This window comes from Rana temporaria, chromosome 10 (genome assembly GCF_905171775.1).
Source record: "Rana temporaria chromosome 10, aRanTem1.1, whole genome shotgun sequence".
NCBI lineage: Eukaryota > Metazoa > Chordata > Amphibia > Anura > Ranidae > Rana > Rana temporaria.
The window spans coordinates 7,668,339-7,675,747 of record NC_053498.1 but is presented as its reverse complement, the minus strand read 5'-3'; positions in this window follow the sequence as shown (position 1 = coordinate 7,675,747).

Sequence of the window (7,409 nt, the reverse complement as noted above, 5' to 3'; positions counted from 1 at the left end):
GTGAGACATCAGGAGTCCTAAGGACCGAGCTTGTTTTTCAGACTCGGGCCGGATTCAGATACAATGGTGTATCTGTCCGGCCGGCGTAACGTATCTTAGATACGTTTCGCCGCTCTAACTTTGGGCGCAAGTTACGTATTCATAAAGAACTTGCGCCCTAAGTTACGGCGGCGTAACGTATGTGGGCCGGCGTAAGCCCGCCTAATTCAAATGGGGATGTTGGGGGCGTGTTTTTTTTAAATTTGTATTGACCCCGCGTATTTTACGTTTTTTTTAATGGCGCATGCGCCGTTCGTGAAAACATCCCAGTGCGCATGCTCGAAAATCCGCCGCAAAACGTCATTGCTTTCGACGTGAACGTAAATTACGTCCAGCCCTATTCGCGAACGACTTACGCAAACGACCTAAAAATTCAAAACTCGGCGCGGGAACGACGGCCATACTTAACATTAGCTACGCCTCATATAGCAGGGGTAACTATACGCCATAAAAAGCCGAACGCAAAGACGTAAAAAAATAGTCGTAAATACTAATTTGCATATTCCTTGCGTAAAAAGACGGAAGCGCCACCTAGCGGCCAGCCTGATATTGCAGCCTAAGATACGACGGTGTAAGACACTTACACCTGTCGGATCTTAGGGATATCTATGCGTAACTGATTCTATGAATCAGGCGCATAGATACGACCGAGCGCACTCAGAGATACGACGACGTATCAGGAGATACGCCGTCGTATCTCTTTCTGAATCTGGCCCTCGGTGTTTACAAGTTAAAAACAAGTATTTTTGCTAGAAAATTACTTAGAACCCCCAAACATTGTACATTTTGTTTTCTAACACCCTGGACGCACAAGGCCCACGGGCCGAATCCGGCCCTCCAGGCCATTTCATGTGGCCCTTGCACCTTTCCTGCAGCTGCGGGAGAGCCCCAGCCCTCCTATGGTCCTCCTCCGGACCCTGTACTTTCTGCTTTTAAGCAATGCATCCAGCTTCTTCCCAGCAGCAGTATAAGGTAAGGGGGGTGCAGTGTGATGTAAGGGAGGGTGGGGGGGGGGCTCAACTTCTGATGGTGGGGGGGCTCTTGACATCTAATGTAAGGGGAGGGGATGCGCTGGACATCCAATCTTACAGATACAACCGGCCCTTTTGAGGGAAATCATAATGCTGATGCGGCCCACCATGAAATTGACTTTGACACCCCTGCCCTAGAGAAAAAAATGGCGGTCATTGCAATACTTTTTGTCACAGCGTATTTGCGCAGCGGTCTTACAAGCGCACTTTTTTTTGGAAAATTTTTACTTTTTTTAATTTAAAAATAAGACAACAGTAAAGTTAGCCCGATTTTTTTTTTTTATTGTGAAAGATAATGTTACGCCGAGTAAATTGATACCCAACATGCCACGCTTCAAAATTGCGCCCGCGCGTGGAAAGGCGTCAAAATTTTACCCTTAAAAATCTCCATAGGCGACGTTTAATTTTTTTTTACAGGTTGCGTGTTTTGAGTTACAGAGGAGGTCTGGGGCTAGAATTATTGCTCTCGCTCTAACGATCGCGGCGATACCTCACATGTGTGGTTTGAACACCGTTTTCATGCCGGGAGGACGTCAATAGACCTCCAGCTCTTTGCACGCTCCGTGCGCGTCCCTGCAGGGCGCACGCGGCACGCAATGTGATCGCCCGAGTCACTGAGACTCGGGTGATCACAGATCCAAGTAAAAGGCCGGTCCCGGTCCCTTACCATGTGATCAGCTGTCAGCCAATGACTTATGTGTAAGTCCCGAAGAGGAAGGAGGCACACCCGCCTCCTCTGTCTAGTCAATACCCCCTGCCAGTGCCACCTGCAAATGCCCACAGTGCCCACCAGTGCCACCTATCAATGCCCATGAGTGCCACCTATTAATGCCCAAAAGTGCCACCTATCAATGCCTACCAGTGGTGCCAATCAGTGCCTCATCAGTGCCACCTAACAGTGCTGCCTATCAGTGCCCATTACTGCCACCCATCAGTGCCCATCACTGCCAGCTATCAGTGCCACCTATCAATGCCACCTATGAGTGCCACTTCTCAGTTCCCACCAGCGCCACCTATCAATGCCCACTAGTGGTGCCAATCAGTGCCTCATCAGTGCCACCTAGCAGTGCTGCCTATCGGTGCCCATTACTGCCACCCATCAGTGCCCATTACTGCCAACCATCAGTGTCCATCACTGCTAGCTATCAGTGCCACCTATTAATGCCACCTTTTAGTGCAATTTCTCAGTGCCTACCAGTGCCACCTATCAATGCCCTTCAGTGCCACCTCTCAGTGCCCACTAGTGCCGCCTACCAGTGCCCATTAGTGCAGCTCATTGGTGCCCATCAGTGCAGCACATCAGTGCAGCCCATTAGTGGCCATCAGTGCAGCCTCATCAGTGTACATCAATGAAGGAGAAAAAATATCTGTTTGCAAAATTTTATAACAAAATATAAAAAAATATAAAAAAAAAAATTAGGTATTTCTAAATTATTTAAAAATAAATAAAAACCGAGGTGATCAAATAGCACCAAAAGAAATCTCTATTTGTGGAAAAAAAATGCTAAAAACTTCATTTGGGTACATCGTTGTATGACCGCGCAATTGTCATTCAAAGTGCATCAGCGCTGAAACTTGGTCTGGGCAGGGGCAGGGGGGGGTTAAGTGCCCGGTAAGCAAGTGGTTAAGTACCGTAGTTTGTCGCCGTTTCACGAGCGTGCGCAATTGTACAGTGGGACATGTTAGGTATCTACTTATTTGGCGCAACATCATCTTTCATATTCTACAAGATTGGTGTATATGTTGCCTTTTTTTTATTATTATTATTATTATTATTCAATAAAGTGTATTATTTCCCCAAAAATTGCATTTGAAAAAACGCTGCGCAAATACCACGTGACATAAAAAATTTCAACAATCGCCATTTCATTCCCTAGGGTCTCTGATAAAAATGTTTTTATATATTTAATATGTTTTAATGATTATTATATATGTTCTAATAATAATAATAATATTTTATAATTTGTTGTTTATAGAATTTATGTTTTCATATTTTTTTTATAATTATAATGCAATGAATTATTATTTCATAATAATATATTATAATGTATTTATTGTTTATATAACTTATTTTTACATATTTATTATATGAACTAGATACTATGGGGTAGATCCACAGAGAAATTACGCCGGCGTATCTATTGATACGCCGGCGTAATTTCAAAATTCCCGCGTCGTATCTTGGTTTTGAATCCTCAAAACAAGATACGACGGCATCTCGGCTAGATCCGACAGGCGTACGTCTTCGCAATTTTTCGGCGTCCGCTAGGTGGCGTTCCCGTCGTAATCCGCGTCGAGTATGCAAATTAGCTATTTCCGACGATCCACGACTGTACGAGCGGCCGTCGCATTCTCTTACGTCGTTTCCGTTCGGCTTTTTCCGGCGTATAGTTAAAGCTACTGTTATGAGGCGTACTCAATGTTAAGTATGGCCGTCGTTCCCGCGTACAATTTTGTAATTTTTACGTTGTTTGCGTAAGTCGTTCGCGAATAGGGATTTGCGTAGAATGACGTCACCGTCGGAAGCATCGGCTTTTTCTGGGTTAATTTCGAGCATGCGCACTGGGAAACCCCCACGGATGTCGCATGCGCAGTTAAAAAAAAAAAGCGTCGTTTACGTCGGGTCACGACGTATTAACATATAACACGCCCCCATTACATCCATTTGAATTCCGCGCCCTTACGCCGCCAGAGATACACTACGCCGCCGTAACTTACGTCGCAAATTCTTTGTGGATTCGAAATAAAAAAAATAAGTTGCGGCGGCGTAGTGTATCTTAGATACGCTGCACCCGGCGGAAGATTACGCGCAGGTACGTGGATCTGCCCATATATATATATATATATCACATCACAGGGGGCTCCGCCTATAATTAAAATATTTTTTTTTTGGGTGGACTGATTTATTTATTTTTACCGGAAGGTCTCTAAGTTTCTGGAGACAGCAATAATTCTACAGAAAAGAAAAGCCGCTGGGTTTATTTACAGATGTTTGGGAGATACGAGAGACGAGGGAAGCAATTAGCCGTCTCGCTGGACGGGCCGAAGACAAATCGCTTACATGGAAAACAAAGACATGAGAGGCCCCGCGGCCGTCACTACTTGAAAATGTCCATTAGGACTCAGCGCGGTCCGCGGAAGAGTGTCACTATCCCCAGAGCAGACAATAAACTTCCACCACCAGCGTCACACGGGGGAAAGAGGATAAGTGACACTCTACAAGAACAGAGTAAACACGGTGCATGCCGAGCCAAGAGACGTGCGGTCATACGATCCCTCACACCGAGCAGTCATCAGGATTTTATGTGGTATATATATAGAGAGAGAGAGAGAGAAATTCTGAAATAGATAGATAGACAGATATGAAAAGACCTTCAAACAGAGCAATGTTGCATTTGGCCACTAGATGGCAATAAAGATCATTGGGATTTCCAATGATCATTTGCACCATCTAGTGGCCAAATGTGGTGCTTTCAGTTTTAACTCAATCCAAAATATTTGACCAGCTCAGGAAATCACCTAATATCATTCTTCTTTACCAGGCAAAGTGCTAAACAAATCTTTTTTGAATTTACTCCACAGTGTTTATATATATATAGATCGATCTATGTATATGTATGTATATATATATATATATATATATATATATATATATATATATATATATATATTTATAGATAGATAGATAGATAGATAGATAGATAGATAGATAGATAGATAGATAGATAGATAGATAGATAGATAGATAGATAGATAGATATTATAATATATATTATAATTTATATATATAATTATAATCATTATAATAATAATAATATTTAGCAGTATCTGGTTCATATAAAATGAAACTGAACATGTTATTTACAATAAATGATATAATAAAGTATAATATATACATTAATATATCAAAAATTTGAAGATGCAATCTCAGTTTAAATTGAATTCCTTTACTTCAATCTGCATGCAGATTAAAGTAAAGGAATTCTACTTAAACTGAGATTGCATCTCCAATTTTGTGATACATATCTGGTGGAGAAAAGGAGTGCCACGTCAGATGTAATCCCTGTGTAAGGAAATCAACTATGGGGCAGATCCACAAAGCGAGTACGCCGGCTTGTCTACTGATACGCCGGCGTACTTTCAAATTTCCCGCGTCGTATCTTTGGTTTGAATCCTCAAACCAAGATACGACGGCATCTGGGTTAGATCCGACAGGCGTATGGCTTCGTACGCCTTCGGATCGTAGATGCAATACTTCAGCGTCCGCTGGGTGGCGTTTGTGTCGTTTTCCGCGTCGGGTATGCAAATTAGCTATTTCCGACGATCCACGAACGTACGAGCGGCCGTCACATTCTTTTACGTTGTTTCCCTTCGGCTTTTTTCAGCGTATAGTTAAAGCTGCTATCTGGTGGCGTACTCAATGTTAAATATGGCCGTCGTTCCCGCGTATAATTTTACGTCGTTTCCGTAAGTCGTCCGTGAATCGGGCTGGACGCAACTTTTACGTTCACGTCGAAAACAATGACGTCCTTGCGACGTCATTTGGAGCAATGCACCCTGGGAGTTTTGACGGACGGGGCATGCGCAGTTCGTTTGGCGCGGGGACGCGCTTCATTTAAATGAAACACGCCCCCTACTCGCCGCATTTGAATTCCGTGCCCTTACGCCGCGAGAGATAACCTACGCCGCCGTAACTTACGGCGCAAATTCTTTCAGGATTCAAAGAATAGCAAAGTAAGTTACAGCGGCGTAGCGTATCTCACATACGCTGCGCCCATGCAGATGTTTGAGGATCTGCCCCAAAATATAATATTATATATATATATATATACATATATATATATATATATATATATATATACACATACACACACACAGTTATAATATCAATAATAAAATATAATAATAACAATAATAATATAAATATATTTATTATAATATATTATTTTAATTAATTATAATACTTTTTGTTGATGTTTTTAATGCAGTCAATTCCCTGGTGCTGTATAGTAGTAAAGTGTTTTTTGGTTTACTATGATGCTATTTTTAGTTTTTATTGTTTTAACAGCTCCATGGCACCATTTAAAAAAAAATCCAAGAAAAAGAAAAGCCGCCTCATTGTCTTCTCTACGCAGAAGATCGGACAGCGAACGCATCGATTGTTATTTTAAATCAGTGTGTTAGTTTGGATCTCCCGCGTCAGGGAAGCGCCTCTTTGATTAGCAGCTCACTTGACAAATTTCCTATGAAGCTATTTTCGTCCGCAGCCGCAGAAGAAGCTTCGTCACCCGACGTAACGACGAGGGTCCGCTGCGTCCAGGGACAGGAAGAGGCCACGCGGTCTGCGATATCTGGCCACTCTACGTGACCAATCAGGTGTGTTTGTTTTTGATGGACGCAGAGGATTCTCGCAGACTTGTCGTTTTGGTGGTTTGATGGGGGGGGGGGGTTTAGGGATTGGGGGGGGGGGTGCCACTTTAATCAGCCCGCCGCAGTCTAGACAGAAGAAGCCGCTGATAGCGCATTGAGGATATTTCCAGGAAAGAAGGGAACGAGCGAAGAGAGATCCGCAGAGGAAGCTGCGCAATTTAGTATGACCCAGATAACGGTCATGACAGACGAGGACAGGCTAGGCGGGGATAAAAAATAAACACGGCACGTAGCAGAGGGACTGCGATCATCATCAGAAAAAAAAAAACAGCCACAGCAATAAAACCTAAAAGGTGTCCCCATATTTCTGATTTCGATAGAGCGAGGAAATGAAGAATGAAAAAAATAAATTAAATAAATATTATGGGCCGGATTCAGAAAGGAGTTACGACGGCGTATCTCCAGATACGCCGTCGTAACTCTGAGTGTGACGCGTTGTATGTTGGCGCCTGATTCAAAGAATCAGATACGCCAGAATTTGTCTAAGATACAACCGTCGTATCTTAGTTGCATATTTACGCTGGCCGCTAGGGGCGCTTCCGTAGATTTACGCGTCGAATATGCAAATGACCTAGATACGCTGATTCAGAAACGTACGTGCGCCCGGCGCATTGATTTACGTCGTTTACGTAAGGCTTTTTCCGGCGTAAAGTTACCCCTGCTCTATAGCGTAGCCAATGTTAGGTATGGACGTCGGGCCAGCGTCGAATTTTGCGTTGTTTACGTCGTTTGCGTAAGTCGTACGCGAATAGGGCTGTGCGTAAGTTACGTTCACGTCGAAAGCAATGGCTATTTGCGGCGTAATTTGGAGCGTGCGCACTGGGATGCTTTCACGGACGGTGCATGCGCCGTTCGTTAGTAACGTCAATTACGCGGGGTCACGACTGTTTAGCATACAACACGCCCCCT